Genomic DNA, 19,431 nt, shown 5'->3' with positions numbered 1-19,431 from the left:
CACTTTTTAACTCAACTAGATTATAAATTCCTGAAAAGCAGAATTTGTGGAAAACACAGGAGTGCAGTCAGTACTTATTTGTTGACAAAATCAGTGATTCCCAGAAGGGCCTGCTATGCTTAGAGTTCAGCACAAAGCAAACTTTCATTGTAAATGATCTGCTGCCCACTGGTGATTGCTCTCAGAGAGACCGTTTCTGGACCAAAGTGTCTGTAAAATGTGGCCTTCCAGCAGGAAGGAAACCAGAGCACCTGAGAGTCTGTAAACCAGCACACGTAAGCAATGTTCCTAAATTCTGGAGACGGGAGGTGTTTTGTAATTCTAGCCCATCCTTGTCATTTTACAGATAAGGAAACAGAGTGGCCACCATCAGCTGATCCCCTCGGCGCGCCTGCGCGCGTGCGCAGGTATTTACCCCGCAGTCAGTGGCACAGCTAAATTGAAATCTGTGCGTCGTGACTCCCTGTTCTCAAAGAGTCCTCTTTGTTCCTCACTGTTAATTTCACAAAATATTTTGGTTTTGGTTTTTAGAAAATCTCAGCCTACACTGCAAGTGTTTGTGTATGAAGAATATCACTGAAAAATAACAGAAGGCAAGCAAGCTTAAATACTTACAGTAGTTGTTTACTTTATGATAGAAGCAGTTTGTTAACTCTTGCAGATTTTTTTAATGACTGAGAACATTGCTAGAGAAAACCTTTTAACTATATATACATTTTCTTCACATGTTCTCATTCATGGTTATTTTGAACATAGGTGAGAGTTATTTCTGGGTGGAAACTTAGTGTTTGAAAAATTTTCACTTTTCCTTCTTTGTAACTTTTTATATTGCTTGAAAATTTTAAAATAATGTAAGTTGCCTTTACAGAAACAATGAAATTCTTCTAAGAGAAAAATGTCAAGTAGCTATAACTCCTCTTTATTAAGAATAAACAATTAAATAAAAGTTAAATTTCATTTTTCATACTTAAAATCAGAGTATGAAATAAAAAATTGCGCATAAGGTCTTAGACCTGAGTTCCAAACCTAAGGGAAATTCCAAGAATAAAGACCTTCTTGCCCTGAGTTTGTAGCATATGTGTATTGCTCACAGCTTTATTACCCCAAGTACTGGCCCAGTTAATTGCATTCAAATGCAAATTACAGCTATTAAGTCATGCCTGTCTTGAGCCAAAGGCTTGAGCCAAGTTTGTAAGAGGAGCGTTTTTTTCCTAACTGTGCAGGACTGAACTTGATAAGCAGTTTTGGAGAGTCATTCATTAGAACCTCATTCTTTCTGTGTGTGTGTGTGTTTTTTGTTTGTCTGTTTTTGAGGGGAAAATGTTATACAACTGAATTGCTAAAAATTATTTTATTAGTTATTTTAATCTAGAATAATTCACCATTTACTACCCCTCCTCTTTTATTTATTATTTATCAATACCACCATTCTTTTATCATACCTGTTGACTGAAATTCTTGCCTTCACTTTCAGTTTCTAATTTTTTTTCCTGTTCCTCCATATGCTTATTTGTCAAATTCTGATGGTTCTTGATACCCTGAAACAAAAAATTAATAAAGCTCTGGATTTTTAATTTTTATTCCAAAAAACCTATAGCAATTAAAAATATGAAGTTAATTTTGTTAAACGGTGTCACCCCAATAAATTCAATAAAAAGGAAAATATGAAGTTAACTATAATTTATAATAACATGAGAACTATTTCACCAACTTCTGCAATGTACATATGCTTAGATTCACCTACCCCACCAAAAAAGCTACAGAAAATGAGAGAGTACAAAGCCCCAACATCTAGATCCCTAATTTTCCTTATTAGAAAATACCTATGTGGTGAAATCAGTGCTTTTTAAGCAAAAACACACAGCTTATGTTTCTATGATAGTTTACCTAAGTAAGTATACAGTTTATCTCTCATTAATATGATCTGATCTGAGAACACTTATTTCACAGTAAATTCCATCAAGAAAAGCTTCCTGAACAAGAGAAACTGGTGACATTTGTATTAATTTTATGATCCCAAGTCATGCCTCCAATTTTTGTAGAAATGCAAAGGGAAAAACCATTTCTGATAGAAAAATTATTGTTAAACTCATTTTTTAATATACATATCTCTCAAAATGACTATTTTTTAAATATTTTATTTATTTATTTTCAGAGAGGGAGGAAAGGAGGGAGAAAGAGGGAGAGAAACATGGATTTGTGAGAGAAACATTGACCAGTTGCCTCTTGTCTCTTGCCTCTTAACCTACAATCCAGGCATGTGCACTGATGGGGAATCAAACCAGCAACCTTTTAGTTCACAGACCAGAAATCAATCTACTGAGCCACACCAGCCAGGGTTCAGAATGACTATTTAAATGACTTCTTTCCACTATGACTTTGACAACAAGGTAAAAACAGAGTTATGACCCTGGCTGGTGTAGCTCAGTGAATTGAGTGTGGGCAGAGAACCAAAGGGTCATCAGTTTGATTCCCAGTCAGGGCACAGGCCTGGGTTGCAGGACAGGTCCCTAGTGGGGGCCATGTGAGAGACAACCACACATGATGTTTCTCTTCCTCTCTTTCTCCTTCCCTTCCCCTCTCTCTAAAAATAAACAAAAAAAAAACAAACAAAACCAAAAAAAAAACAGAGATATGAGCACAACAAGATGTCCATGTGTAGTGAATTACCAACAAGACAGTAATAGCAACACCTTAACACACCTTTCTTATACACGCACCACAGAAGAGAAGGTGTGTTCTGATACTAATGAGAAATGCGGTCCAAAGGGTCTTTAAAAAACTTTTTTAAGATTTTATTTATTTATTTTTAGAGAGCAAGGAAGGTAAAGAAAAGGAGAGAGAGAGAAATACTGATTGGTTGCCTCTTGCATGCCCCAGCCAGGGGCCTGGCCCACAACCTAGGCATGTGCCCTGACCAGGAATCTAACCAGTGACCTTTCAGTTTGTGGGGAAGACACCCAAACCATTGAGCTACACTAGGGTCATCCATAGAGTCTTGAAACCAGAAGAGTTTATATTGATCAAGTAGACTATAGGATACCATTTAAACTTTGTAAATAAAAGAGTAATAAGCCAATGGCAGTATTTTAAAATATGTAAAATAAAATAATTTTTTAAGGATTACGAGTCTGATCCAATCAAATCTGTGAGATAAACTGGGGAGACCCAGTCAGACAGCCAGATCATACTAATTTAGTTATCACATGGTAAGGGCCTAGAGCGGGCATCTCAATAGACTATGGTGAAAATGTAGAAGTAGGACTTATAAATAAATGAAAGACAATTTTAAGAAAGATTTAACAGGATGTGGCAATATGGAGGAAAAATAGGGCATGAAGGCATTAATATTCCTGTCATTGAAGGTGTTCAGGCAGAGGCTAGAGACCCACTGGATAAAGACACCATCAGAAAAATGCAAGCAATACATGGGGAGAACCAGGAGGAGAGGTGAACTAAAGGGTTGCAGAGGCTTTTTCCTATAAGGGATTACACATTTACAAAGTGGTTTTTAAAAATACTCCTAAATCCAAGCAATTGAGAGAGAATGTTACTAGCTGAAATAGGCAAGCTGGGTGAAAGGAAGGGAGAGCTCATTTTGTAGAAAAAAAAATTGAACAGCATAAGGAGAACTCGGGTTGCAGCAATGTGAAAAAATACAGGTAGAGACTGTCAAGGGTGGTTAGATCATGACCATCAAAGCACTGGAAGAACCAAAGGGATGAAAAGAGATGAATAATCAATGGAGCTCTCAGACCGACATAGCTCGTTGTAACCATAGAGAATAGTTTTAGTAGGACGCGGTAGGGAAAAGCTAGGTGTCCAGGGAATGAACAATTGTGGGAAGGCAAGTGGACCGTTGACTCCTTGAGGAGTTCTTTTTTTAAAAATGATTATTATTTTATTGTTGTTCAATTACAGTTGTCTGCATTTTCAGGAACTAATATAAATGAGTTCTTAATGAATGGTCAAAAAGGGTCATTAGATCAGTTCAACAAGTGTTTTAGTGCCTCAATGACACCTAATTCAAAGCTACTTTCATCAGCTTATCTCCATGCTACATCCTGTTTCTTTGGCCAAACTCTACCCAACCTTGAAAATGTTCTTAGATTTTTCTTTGTGCTCTCACACTTACATTAGACAAAGGACACCTTTGTCTTTCAAGACCTTGACACTTTTGAAGTTTATTGGCCATTTATTTTAGAGAATGTTCCTCAGTTGAATATGTCTGAGGTTTTCTCAAGATTTGACTGAGCTTATGCATTTCTGGCAAGAATCCCATTGAAGTGATGTGCCTGTCTCCATGCGTGATGTCAGGAGGTACATGATGCCAATTTCTCTTATTACCAGATCTGTAGTCAGATCAGTCTACCCTAACAAAATACCATAGACTAGGTATCTTAAACAGCAGAAATTTATGTTTCTATAAGTCTGGAGGTTAGAAGTCCCAGATAGAGGTCTGGCAGGGTTGGTTCCTGGTGCGAACTCTCTTCGGCTTTAGCTTCGAGATGACTGCCTACCTTCTGTGTCCTCACATGGTAGACAGTAAACTCTGTTGTCTCTTCTTAGCGCTAATTCTCTCAGGTCAAGGCCCTTATAACCTCATTCAATCTTAATTACTTTAGTAAGGACACTATCTCCAATACAGTCACTTTGGGGTTAGGATTCAACATATGAATTTGGGTGGGACAAAATTCAGTTCGAAGCACCAGTGATATTAACTCTGATGGCATGTGATTGAGGTGCTGTCTGCTAGGTTCCTCCAAAATTATTATTTTGTCTTTGTAATGAATAAATATCTTATGGGAAGATGCATTGACAGTATGATCATCATCTTTCTTATACTTTTATCCACTAATTTTAGCCTCTGTCAGTGGCTTTTTGCCTACAATAAATATTACTGGGATTGTTGCCTCATATTGATTTTCTATTTCCATCATTCCTTCTATATTTATTCACTGGAATTCTACTTAAGCAATAGCTGTCCTTTCTCCCTGATTTATTTATTTCTTCCATTATTTATTTACATCAGATTGGGTTCACGGATACTTATTTTATTCTGTGGGTTATATGTCATTAGGAAAAGCATTTAAAACAAGGAGGGAGGGAGGGAAGAAAGGAAGAAGGGCAATGCTGGTTTTTCCTCAGTGACTTTTTACTGACTGGCACAAGTCACTGTTACTAATGTCTCATACATTATAAACTATAGGTATTACCTATTAGAAGCAGTCTATTAAAAATTAGTTGGAGTTAACAAAAGTACCTACAACTCATAAAATTTTTGAAGTGCTTACATATTTTGATTTTGATTTAATATTAAAATATAAAGAGACAAATTACATATTTATACAACATAAATCAAAACTATTAACTTAAACTTCAAGAGATCTTCAAAATTGCCCTGGCTAGTGTGGCTCAGTGGATTGAGTGTTGGCTTTTGAACCAAACAAAGTATTGCTGGTTCAATTCCCAGTCTAGGTCCCAAGTACGGGGGCACAGAAGAGGCAACCACACATTGTTTCTCTTCCTTTCTCCCTCCCTTCCCCTTTCTAAAAATAAATAAATAAAATCTTAAAAAAAAAGAAATTGCCAAAACTTTTACATTTTCTTCCCAAATAGTACCTCTGACTCCAGCCTATCCTCTCTTCAATTCATCTCACACATCAGTGTCTGAGCACCAGAACAGCTGTCAAATTATCTGCAAGGTCTTTTTAGATAATTAAGATTTCTGTATTTTGATGCAGCAGTCTTACTTCTGGGAACATATCTGAAGGATCCCAAAACTCTAATTTGAAAGAACATTAACACCCTATATTCATTGCAGCATTATTTACAATAGCCAAGATATGGAAGCAGCCCAAGTGTCCATCAGTATATGAGAGGATAAAACAACTATGTGACATTTACACGATGTAATATTACTTGGCTGTAAAAATATTAGAAAGTTTTACCCTTTGCAAGAGTATTGATGGACCTGGAGAACATTATGCTAAGTGAAATAAGCCAGTCAGAGAACGACAAATACCTTATGATTTCACTTACATGTGGAATCTAAGAACAATCTGAACTAACAAGCAAAATAGAGACAGACTCATAGATAGAGAGCAGGATGACAGCTAAGGAAGTGGAGGGTAGAGGAGGTGGAGGAACTGAGCAAAAAGGAAAAAGGACTCATAGACATCAGTGTGTGATTGTAAGGGCGGGTGGGATATAAGGGGACTAAATGGTAATGGAAAAAAATACAATTAAAGAAGATTTTAGAAACATTTATCTGAGATTTGTTTAAATAACTATTGAATGTATGAAATTAAAATATTAATAGTGTCATGTGCATTTTCTAAGGAAAAAAACTTTCAAAGACAATGTTTTCTATACTTCTTTTAATCTGTTAAGGATTCCACAGAATAGTTTGGCTTCCAAATTAAAATCAAATAATAGTTTGATATTTATGTTTCTGAGATACTCTATTTGCCATCTCCATATCTGAAGATTTCCATGTCCTTTTCAGAATTCCTCTAACCTCATAACAGTTTAAGCTTCCTGTTCAAACTTATTTCAAATTAGATCACATGCATAATCTTTGTTCTTCATCAAATCCATGTCTTAATATATTGTTTTTTCTTTCCCATTTAGCTGAAAACTTCACTCAACTGATTGTAACCTTCAACAAGGCATGAATCATTTTTCTTGTCCACTGCTTTGTGCTGTCTACCATGGTACAATGACACAAAGTAGATGCTCAATAAATACTGACTGAATAAAAGATGAATGAATAGTAATTTCTTCAAGTCCAAATGTTAACTAACATGAACTTTAGTCAAAGAAACACTAGCTGCTCTTCATGGAATACAGCTTAATCATTTAAGTTGCAGAACCTTTCACTGCACATGCAGGGCATACAGTGGGCCTGTGTGTTTTATTGTGCTACTGCTGTTTTATAGGAGGAAGAAGAGCTCAGGACAAAATGCAAAGGGGAAATGGGGTATTTCATTACACCAAATATCTACCATATTCTAGACTAAGAGTTTAGACTTAGAAACAAATGCTAAATATAAATAAAATTTTATGCATTTGCACAGAAGAGTACTAACGTGAACTATAATGCATTATTATTTTTTGTTGTTTCTCACACCTTTTTACACCCTTCATTAATGCATATCTGATGCTTTTCTTTGGCAACATCATACACTAATAATAACATTTTATAATTATTTTAATTTCTTAATTAATCTAAGTACTAAATTATTTTGTTTTGTTTTGTTTTTACCGATGGGTGAAGTGCTTTAAAAGTGCGATGTCTTTATAGTCCCACCTCCCATGTGGGACCCCAAGCCCAAGGTGAAGGCCAAGGCCAGGGTGGCAGTGCCCAGGACCATATATATGAGGGCCCTATTGTTATCCTCAGAGTGTGGTATATACAGCACATGCCAGAGGAATAGACTTTGAGGGGGGATCCAGTTGGTAACTGAATGACAGTGGCTACAATGCTCCTTTCTATCCCAGCCACAATGGGCATCGCATTCCATTTCTGCCGGAAAGTGGAGCCAGGTAGTATGGCCAAACCCAATGGGATGGTATGGCCTACACTGGACCAACTGCTGTGAGCACACTGAAGTGTCACAGCTTTTGCTTTCTTACGGGCTAGTCTCAGAGTGGCAGGTGATGATAGCATCTCCAGTCTGTACAAGCGTCAAAAGGACTTTGATTCTTGCCTTTGAAACTTAGCCCTAAAGGTTGTTTAGGACAGAAAGCATGATCAATGGGTAACCTAGTGCCCTGTAATAGTGGCTGTTATAGACCAAATGTTTGTCTCCTCAAAATTCATATGTTGAAGCCCTAGCACCCAATGTGATAATATACAGAGATGGGGCCTACAGAGATAATTAGGTGAGGTCATGCTGGTGGGCCCTGGATGATGGGATTAATGCTCTTATAAGGAGAGACACCAGAAAGCTTCTCTTTCTTCCAGTGTGTACAAGGAAGAGGTCAGGTGAGCACACACAGCAAGAAGGTAGCCATCTGCAAGCAAGGAAGAGAGTTCTCACCAGGCACCCGAATTGGCTGGCACCTTGGTCTTGGACTTAACCAACTACCAAAACTATGAGAAATGAATTTCTGTTGTCTAAACCTTCTAATCTATGGCATTTTGTTTTAGCAGCCATGGTAAAAGAGTGACCTTCATGACACACTTAGCAGCTGAACTACCACCCTCCCTTCTCAAGCTGCTTTTCAGTGGTGCTCAGCACGATGCACATGTCTTTCTCCATCACTCCCCATGGTCAAGTTCCATATGCAGGCCAAAACCTAAAGCCCAGAAAGAGATTATCTATTCTGTTCCCCAACTCCCCCTTAAAAAAAAAGACATTATCTGGGCAAGAGGGTAAATTTGGGGTAATGAGCATACAAGTGCGCAAGACTGGAGAATAATCAAATTCCAAATTATTCATGTGGAGATGCCCACCCACTTGGGGAAACAAACAAACAAACAAACAAACAAACAGGAAAACCCTCCATTACTTCATATACACCAAAGAATTTCTTGGATGTTAAATATCTACGTATAAGAACAAAAACTATGTAAATATTAGAAGAAAATGTAAAATATATTACATAAATCAAAAACCATGAAGGAAAAGCTTGATAGACTTAAGTACATAAAAATTTTAAACTGCAACAAAAAAAGAAAGATTGAACATAAGAAGATAAGTAACAATTAAAGAAAAATCCTTCTATGTTTACTACAAAGGATTGTCATTCAGAACATGACATGAAGCTTCATGTACATGAAGTTCCTAACATTCAGTATGAAAACACAAAACAAATTTCACAAAATGAGCAAAGGATTTAAACTGATCATTGAGAAGAGATAATACCCAGAAAAGAAAAGAAAGAAAAAAGAAAACAAAGAGGAAAATGCTCAATTTTACATTTTACTAATAATCACAAAAGTACAAAATCAATATAGCATTGTTTATGCTTCAGGTTGTTCATAGTAATGACGACATTCTGATAGAATCTCAGTACCAGCAAAGGCTTGGTGCTCTTGTATACTTCTTGTAATGTGCCAAGAACTCCAGTGCTTTACATGCATTAAATCATTTAATCCTCACAGTTGCCCTGTGGGTAGGTACTATACTGTCAGCTGAATTTTCCAGTTGAACTAAAGGTCGTGGTTTAGTGACTTATCTTTATACTGAGGTCCCACAGCTATTATTACAATAAGATGCAAAGTAAGCATTGTATACTATTTGACACCATTCTTTCTGTATAGTGTTTCTTCATAAACTTTGTCCATTTTTAGTGGATTATTTGTCCTTTTATTGAATTTTAAGTCTCCTTTGTATGTTAAGAACCATTTTTTCTCAGCTTGTTATGTTGTAAATATTTTTTATTTTTTATTAATTTTCTTATGACTTTTTTGTTGTACAGAAGTTTAAGATGATTTTTTAAAGATTTTATTTATTTATTTTTAGAGAGGGAGGGGAGGGAGATAGAGAGAGAGAGAGAAACATCAATGTGCAGTTGCTGGGGGTCATGGCCTGCAACCCAGGCATGTACCCTGACTGGGAATTGAAACTGAGACACTTAAGATGATTTTGTAGATAAATTTATCAGTCTTTTTTCTTATGAAGTTTGATAAGTTCTTTAAAAATTTTTTCTCTAAGTGTTTTTTCTACACTTCAAATTTTGAAAAGTCTAATATTATTGGCTGTTCTTTTTCTTGATTCAATTATAAAAACTACTGCACACAATTCTTTAAAACTTATTTATATATATTGCCTGGAATCATGACATGTCCTTAAACCCATTGAATGAATATTGAATAAATTTATATTTGAATTTTACATGTCTAAATAATTCTTTTCTTTGTTCAAAGTTTAAAATCAAAATTGATTTGGCACATTGCACTAGTAAATATAGTCATTGCAAAATGAAGTTTTAAGCATAATAAATTCTATATAACTCTTGCCATTTTAGTAACAAGGTTGAAAGGTTTTTGTTTAAAAAAAATTATTGGCAGGACAGTAGTTGCTTCCTGAGGGGACCAGAGGTAACAACAGACATTCGAGCCTTCGTGTTTGGAAAGAACCCTTTTGTTCAGTCCAGAAGCCCCAGAGGATCCCAGGCACCAGTTAAAAGAGGTGTTTCCCAACTCTGAGTGACACCTGAATACATGTCATTCACAGCAAAAGACTTTTAATGTGTTCAGGCAGGAGATTAAATAGAGAGCCTTTTCAGAAATGAACAGCCATGCCTTCAGTTTGGAGTTCAATCAATTTCACCTGTTACCAGAACTCTAAAACTCTGTTTTGTTCTCTGTTCCAAGCCATATCTGCAACAATTGCGGCAAGAATAATTAAAGTCAATCATTGTTCTATATTCTTGGTCATATATCTAAACTCCTAGAATGACTTACAAATACATATAGCTTCAATTTTGATGATTAATAATGACATTTTGAGCTGCCTAGAAAGTTAGTAATTACTTCTCAGAGTTCTGCACTGAAAAGTAAATAAATATGCTAAAGGCATATCATTATAAAAAATTAATGGTAATAAGACACAAATGAAACTATAAAAGCACTCTGCATAAGAATATACAATTAAGAACTAAATAATACTAAAACTTTCAAAATTGTTATGAAAATAAGTATAGAATAGAATGCGGAAGTTGAACTGGATCTAAGCTGATGCTTTACAATTTTTTTTTAAAATTCAAGAGCACTTTATGGAAAGGATAGAATGCGGGGCATGTAAAAGGATACTTGAGATATGTACATGCAGAAAAACACAAGGGGAAACTTCAGCCCATAATATAATCAACAAACACAAAGTGCTCTTTTCTGTGTATGTTTGGAAGAGAGGAGAGTTGACTGGGCATTATAACAAGATATCAGTACTTCAAGGATGCTTGTTGGACAGAGCTGTCCAGGCTGGCAGGAAACAATGGTTACTCATGGTGGAAAATGAGATCAGAACCTGAGCGGCCTGACCCACATTGGATGGCATCTGGGAGGACAAATCTGATTATGTCACAATCATGTTTGAACTTCTTTCATAATCCTTTGCTGTCTAAAAATAAAGTCCAAAACTCATAACAGAGTCCGATGAGGCCTTTTATATTATGGACACAAGTTACCTTACAATTCTATTCATATTCCTATCCAAAGAAAGTCTGCACCCCAGCGATGCCAAATTTGTCCCATGCTATGTTCTTTCATTTCTCCACATCTTTTCTGCGTGGTTTGTTTGTGTTTCTCCTCAGCTAACCATCCTGCAAACTTGTGTTCATCAAATCAAACCTTAATGGCTCCTCTTACAAGGTTTTTGCTATTTTCCTAGAGAACATTTCTTCTATTATTTTGTGACGTTTTTATTCTGGTAATAACTACTTATTATAATTTCTCCTTTCCCTCTGCTTGAGCTACTCAAACTCAGAGACCATGTCATCATATTCACAAGATTAGTTACATAGCCTTCACCTGACATAGTTACCGTTTTGATAGTGTGGTTATGGTGAGAACATTAAAGCTCTACTCTTATAGCAACTTTTATAAAGATTGATCTTTGAAAGGTATACAAAAGTTGTGATTATTTTTTCTAATATTGTAATGTGAAAATTGCTTAAGAATATTGAATCATCCTATAAAATGCAAGAAAATAGTGAAACTTTCTAAATCATAGACAGTAAGTAAACTATTATTTTAAAATATGTAGTTGAAGAAGCTCACAGGATAGGAGCTTAAGGGACTGCAATAAAGAATTGCTAAGAATAGCTAGGATGTGCTAACGAGTACAGAAGTAGCATGTAAAACATCAATAAACTCACAATATACATGAAACTTCAAATAAATGATCTTTAAGACATTCCAAAAACAGAAGGAATTAATAGAAAATATGGTAGTGTAGTATTCCTACTTGTAACCTTCTCTAAGTGTGTTAACCTAATCCATCTCTTTTCTCTGGTTTCACATGGTTTTAAAATGATTTAGTTAACTTTGACTGGAACAACTTAGTTTTGTCTATGAGTCTTTCTGTTCCATGAGACACAGGGGTCTTTTCAGACCCCTGGGAGAGCCGCCCTGGTAGTATACTTGGAGGCTATCATTGCACCAAGGTACTTCCCCATGCAACAAATATTACCAGGCTCTGTAGGCATCTTTGAAATTACATGCTTCAGGAAAAGTGAATAAATGGAAGATTAAATGACATATGCTAAGAAGATGATGTTTTCAATCAAGAACAAAGCATTTATGCTAGTTAAATAATCATAAAAGATTTAAAATAAAAGTCATGGTTGGGGAAATAATTTTCCTGTTAAACACTAAGAGCTGTGAGCCCTACTGAAAATACTCAAGGGAGAGGTGTTACAGTGGAGTTGGGGAAACCCTAACCTCGGAGGCAGAGCCGGAACTGTAATCTGGCGTCTGTCAATTCCTAGATGATTTACTTGGGTTGCTTAACTTTTCTGAGTCTTGGTTTTCTCATGAGTGAGAAAAAAAAACTCAGGTATTTTGTAGATGTAATTAACATTTACAATCACTTGACTTTAAGGATATTAGCCTTGATTATGTGTGTAGGCCTCATCTAAGCAGTCAAAGGCCTTGATATTGAAAACCAAGGTTTCCCTGAAAAGAAAGAATTCTACCTCAAGACAAAAATCCTGCCTGAGTGTCCAGCCTTCTTCTTCTGGCCTGCTCTACAAGTTTCAGATTTGCCAGTCCCCATAATTGTGTAAGCCAATTTCTTAAAATCTATCTATCTATCTATCTATCTATCTATCTATCTATCTATCTATCTATCTATCTCCTATTAGTCTGATTCTCTGGAGAATCCTAACTGATACACCTTTCCTGTTTCTATGACACAGAAATAGAAAAGTATTTCAAAAACTTCAAAGTGCTATACTAATTTAAGGTATTATCTATCATCCCTAATATATCTCAAATTGATGAATAACAAATGTATTATGTTTCTGCAAAATCCTTCTTGTCAAAGGACACTGTAAATAATAGTTTGAACAGAAATGCCAGTTTTCAAAACAGAAGACTGTGGAGAAGATTTGAATGATGCTTGTAAACCTTTTAATTATTTATCCTGTGAATCTTAATCTAATAACAAAGATGTAAAGTGGAAGAAAAATAGTGCCATTCTTTATTTCTCTTCACTGTTCAATATAATTGAGGAACTCGTCTATTTTGATTTTTGACAGAAAGCTTAAGTGACATTACTTACTTAATCTAAAAATACACAGAACCTTCCTTCTAACCACCAAATCTCCCATTCTTTTCTTTGCTTTTTGTCTTCCTATGAAATTTGTCATTTTGTTTAGTCCAGACTAGACAAGCAGTGAGCGCTTCACCTAGGTGAGTGTGCCTTCAAATAAAAGCTCAGCTGTGGGTTCTACTCTTCGTCCTGCTGAGTTTACAGGGAACGAGTTACTCAGATCCCTCCTCCCCTCGGTTGGTAATCTGGCTGATCAACCATTTAGTATTGTTAACCAAGCAAATCATCTTCGAAACATGTGTCTCCCATCACCACTTCTCCACTTTCCATAAGCCTCATATCAGAATTAATCTTATTACTTGAGAGATATAGCTCATTTTGGATTACAAACAACCTTGTTTGTAAGATTTGGTTCAAACATTTGTTTTACTCCAAAAATTAAACCTACCTTCAAAGGGCAAAGTTTGACAAACAGTAAACTTTTATTTTATTTCATTTTTTATTTTATTGTTATTCAATTACAGTTGTCCCAATTCTTCCCCCATTGCTGTCCCCTGCCCCACACCCCCCACTTCCTTAGTCAATCCCTACCCTGTTGTTCATGTCCGTGGGTCCTTCATACATGTTCCTTAAAATGTAATTTATAATTGGAAGACTGATCTCAAATGAGTATTTCTAAAATTATTTGTAGCAATGATCTCAATAGATCAAGTAATTGAACTTGATGATATCAGTGATTGTGTGAAAAAGAAAAATGTGTATTGAAATGTTTATATTCTGATAGGGTCGTTTAAGAAAAATCAGCCTTACAACCATACCTCATTAGTCACTGTTTTAAAAAGAATACAGATTCTTTTTATATATTCCAGAGGTTGTCTGTGTATAATAAACAATAGTTCATCTGTTAGGCTTGCTTATGAATGTAACAGAAAATAATCAAAGAAAATCATGTTCAGACCAAATATTGAATACTGCTTGAATGAACTTGCACAGCTATACTTAAAGTTGAATTTTCTTCTCTAGTTTTATAAACAATCATTAACTTGGAATTATCATAAAAGCACTATCTACTTTGCTGGAAGCAATAACACATATAATTGGTTCCACAATTCTTTTCTATCTTTGCTTTTGGTCCTTGATTCTCAATATTCTATAAATTATCAAGCCTGTTAGTATGTCATCTCAAAAAAAATTTTTTTCATTGTCATGCTTTTCCCATACAATAGATTCTTTTAAGTAGTCTTGATATGCCTTGAAAATCTTGTAGCAAACAGGAATATTTTCTTATTTTAATCTCTAGAAATTTTAAAAAACACCCTTTGGCTAAATCCTAATCTTTCTTAATTATGTATTTTTAATGCTGTAAAAACTGATAAAATGTATTGAGATGCACCTCAATCCACCTCTTTTTTTTAAAGTAGGATTTCTTTGTTTCTTTTTTTTTACTTTAAATCCACCTCTTTATTTTGTTATGCATCATATTCTCTGTATCTTTTCTCCAAATACCTCAAAGACTCCAATTAAAAATATAAAGATAGCAACAAGAATTGGTATGCTTGCAGGATTTTGTTGGTTTGTCTTTGTTTTATTTTGCTTTTACCTGTTGCTTAACATCTGCAGTTTCTGGATTATGTATGCATTGTTAGATTTAAGCTCTATGAGGACAGAGGCATGTTCTTCCTTGCATCTCATGAATTCCCAGCATCCCCAACCAGAGCTCTGTAAATACCTGAATGAGAGAATGAAATGAAGAGAAAGAATGTATCATTTTTTGGTCAAAGCTTGTTCTGATTCTAGAAGGCCTGGAAGGTTTTGAAGGCCTAGAATTCATAAACTACACCTACCTCCTTTCACTGCCTCTTCTGTATAATCAACAGGATATCTCTAGAGCCACAGATTACTTCAAGGGCATTCTCTTTCCTCGTTAAATGTGCTCCTGGAGGGCTTCAGGGTACTGATGAAAAGGATGGGGTTCTAGAGTTGATAAACCAGAGTTTGAACCCAGCTCTGTCGTTCATTACAAGTGTGACCTTGTAATGAACCTCTCCCGAAGTTCAATTTCCTCAGCTGTAAAATGGGGATGATAATGATCCCTATTCCAGAAGCTTATAGGGTTGCTTAAATGAGATAATTCACCTAAAACATTTAGTGCTGCTTGGCACCAAAGGAGACTCATGATGAATGCTATGCATTATCATTTTTCCTACTACCATAATTGCATTTCTACTAAACTATAAGCTCCATGAGAGCAGTAATCATTATATTTTAAGCGTTGTACCTCCAGTACCTATCACAATATTTGGTGAGTGTTTGTGGAACTGAACTATGTTTATGATCTACACAGAGAAGTGTACAGGATATATGTTCTTTATTTTTCCTAATTTCTTGGAGGTGTGTCGGAAAGAAATGGTATATTTGGCCTATAAATTACAAAGGCTGATTGCCTGATCGATAGTTCTAAACTGAAAATTAAATGCTGAACTCTTTAAAGGTCAGAGAAGTTGGATTATAACTTAAAAGTGAGAGCAAAAGCTAAGCAAGAATATGCTTGCATGTGTATAATCTGCTTTTCCTTGCATTTGTTTCTTGGTTTTACAAGCAACACAGGAAGGGAGAGTGGGTAATGCCAGAGAAACGTGAAGTTTATTTACTTCATTTCATCCTATTTTTTATATTAAGGGACTATTCCAGTTGGCTTTGTAGTAAAGCAATTTCCCCCACCCACATACACAACTTTGGCAATTCTTCGGCTACAGCTAAATGCCCATCTTTCCACATTACTTGAAAGAAGTTTCAAGAAGGTCTCCTTAAGGAAACTCACTATGTAAATGGCATGATGATAAGAATCATAAGATCACCAGGGTCCCTCTCATTGATTGTGAATTCCTTGCTAAGTAACCTTTATCTGCACAACTGCAGGGTTTACACAGCACAGATCCTGCCATAGAAAGTGCCGTAAGTGGGCATAGATAGTGATAGTTTTCATTCTCAATACACTGGAATGCTGATTTTTCCAAATTCTTCATACAGATTAACAAAATGACTTTGAATTTCATACACAGTCCACTTTCAGTACTCCTCTCAAGGCTGTCAGCTCAGAGCTCAACTGATAAAGTGATTCCACTAGACTAAGGTGGGGCTTATGAAAACATTACATCATTTTGTACACAACGAGTGGAGGGATTTCACATAGTAACTCCACAAGCAGCTTGTCCAGTGAACATTTCAATGACTCAAATGGTAATGATTCTACCATTGCTTGAGAAAATGTTTTGTAAGCTACTCATCTTGCTCTTAGGAAACTTAGACATACTGAGTCCCCGAGCTGCTCAAAACATTGAGATCACCAAATCCAACCTTCTTGGTTTTGAAATGTATCCAAGATCTAGTAGGTGGAACAACTGGAACTAAAACCCAGGTGTCCCATTCTTTTTATTACCTGACACCGATTCCTAATTATTTAAGGTAAACATAAGTAATTTTCTTTAAGACCAGTCTTCTGTAGTATAATTAAGGATGTATATTCTAGGCAACTTTTCTCATACCAGAAGACTATTCAACTTTATGTTTATGTTTTTTATATCATAGTGTCTATTCAGTTTTTTAAATATGTTCATAAAACATTTAGAATTTCTTTTGAAGAAATTATCATGTGGTAAGACTTACTACATTTAAGTTTTTAAAAATACTAAAACTAAATGAAATTCATGCCACTGAATGAAATGTCAGTTACTCATTTCAGGAATGTAGCTTTAGACCCATTTTAAAGCTAAAACTTGGGTATAAAATATGTACACTGCCATGGCTGGTGTGTCTCAATGAACTGAGCACTGGCCTGAGAACCAAAAGGTTGCTACTTCAATTTCCAGCTAGGGTACATGCCTGGGTTGCAGGCCAGATTGCCAGTTAGGAGTATGCAAGAGGCAACCAATCTATATTTCTCCACCAATCTATGTTTCTCTCACACATCGATATTCTTCTCCCTCTCTTTCTCCCTCCCCCTCTCTCTAAAAAATAAATAAAAATTTTAAAACATTAAAACAACTGCATATGTACACTAACAAATGTCTTTAAATATCATGGAAAACTGTTTCATTGTACAGCAAACTAGCCAACTTATCCTTTGCCAATAACTACACCAATAATGAAAATATAATTTGAAATTACAATTTCATTTTTCTTAAACAGTTTGTGGAGTTTTAACCATTAAATGAGTTACTATATTATAGCTTAAAATTGTTCATATGGAGTCCAACATTTTGTATGTGATTACCAGGGCATTGAATTGGGAAGGTCACATGCCCTTAACTGCTTTAGGGAGCACAGCCTCCAAAATGACTATTTCTCTCAGAGTTCTCCAGAGTTCCTCACTTGTGAACAGCATCTGACCACTTAACCCAAGAGACAAAATCTCATTGGCTGAAGTTTCCGGGGCATTGTCTTCTTTATACATAGCCATTATCAGGAAAGTCCTCCCCTTGGAATAGTATCAAGACCCAGACTACCTTGTCCTTCTGCAAAGCTGAGTGACTATACCATTTGGAGTCACAATACTCTTGGGTTTAAATGCTGACCCTGTCACTTACTAGCTGTGTCACCTTGGACAAATTAAGCAATCTTGCAGTGCCACAGATTGCTCACATATTAAGAAGATAATTCCTACTTTTCAAGGGTGTTATAATGATTATATAAAGTTATATTGATAAACTGCCTCCAAAGCCTAAAACACAGTAGTTTCTGAATAAATAGTACTAATCATAGTATTACCCTTCAAACAACAAGTCACTCCTCCTGCCTTCCAAGTCTTCAGGCACTTACAGATCCTCACATTTCCACTGACTGACCCAAACTAATGCTGATTATTAGGTGGTCACATTTTCTCAGTGTTACTTTCTAGACTAATTTATCTCCCTTTTTAAACTAAGGAATGTAACCCTTAGTTATCACAGTGTTTCATTATAATAAGACTTTCCAGTGTAGTACTTTCCCTCTGGAAGACCTGCCCCTTCATTATGTACTTTTCCCTGAGCCCCAAAGCCAGGGATTTCAGAGATCCTTACGAAGAGTAATTAAACCTGTTACTATTCCTGCTGTAAAGCTGCCTTTATTTTAGACTCCTGAACTGAGGGTTAACTGTTTTATCATAGAACAAACCACTAGAAAATCAGGATGTGGAAGCCAACAAGCTAGATTACCAGCTCTTTGTGATACTGAAAGAACACTTCCATTGAGTGACTGATTTCCTCTTCTGTGGGACTTCAACAATAGCGTAGTGAGAATCTGCCTAGAGACAGGGGCACCTTTCTGCAGTGCAAACACACTCATGGACAATTCCCCATTGACTTTAACTGTAGAAAAGGGAAAACTGGCCCACTACTTAAGAAGGGCAAGACCCTGGCTGGTGTAGCTCAGTGGATTGAGCACAGGCTGTGAACCAGAGGGTCACTGGTTTGATTCCTAGTCAGGGCACATGCCTAGGTTGTGGGCCAGGTCCCCAGTGGGGGCCCTGTGAGAGGCAACCACACATTGATGTTTCTCTCCCTCTCTTTCTTCCTCCCTTTCCCTCTAAATAAATAAATACATAAATAAATAAATAAAACTCTTAAAAAAAATGAAGGGCAAGTCAACCTAATTAACAATTGCACTTATTCCTAGCTTTCTTATGGCAATAGCTTTTTGTCTACATTGCTTAATCATTGAATATTTATGATGTGGGTTTCTGGCTTAGAAAAACCTAGATAGTTTTCATCTAATTTAATTAACTTTTATCAGATTACTTAATATTGTCTATTTTTCCAGATCATTGGCATTATACATAATCTGGCTCAAATTTCCATATATTGCTCCTTGGCACATAAATGAAAATGTCTCCACATTCTTTAGTACACAATGATTTATTTTTTTGTTTTCACGGGCAGGTTAAAAGAAAGAGAAAATATATACTTCTTTTTTGATGAATGTTTCTGTACTTTAATAAGAGTTTTGTGCCAAAACCCAAAATGAATTACCCTTTATAAACTAATCTCTGAAATTATAATTTTTTAAAAGATTTTATTTCTTTATATTTTGTGAAAGGGGATGAGAAGGAGAGAAACATCAATGTGTGGTTACCTCTTGTGTGCCCCCATCTGGGGACCTAGCCCATAACCCAGTCATGTGCCCTGACAGGGAATTGAACCAGCAATTCTTTGGTTCGAAGGCCAGC

Source organism: Phyllostomus discolor, chromosome 2 (genome assembly GCF_004126475.2).
Source record: "Phyllostomus discolor isolate MPI-MPIP mPhyDis1 chromosome 2, mPhyDis1.pri.v3, whole genome shotgun sequence".
In the NCBI taxonomy this organism is placed as follows: Eukaryota; Metazoa; Chordata; class Mammalia; order Chiroptera; family Phyllostomidae; genus Phyllostomus; species Phyllostomus discolor.
Note: the sequence above shows the minus strand (reverse complement) of the source record.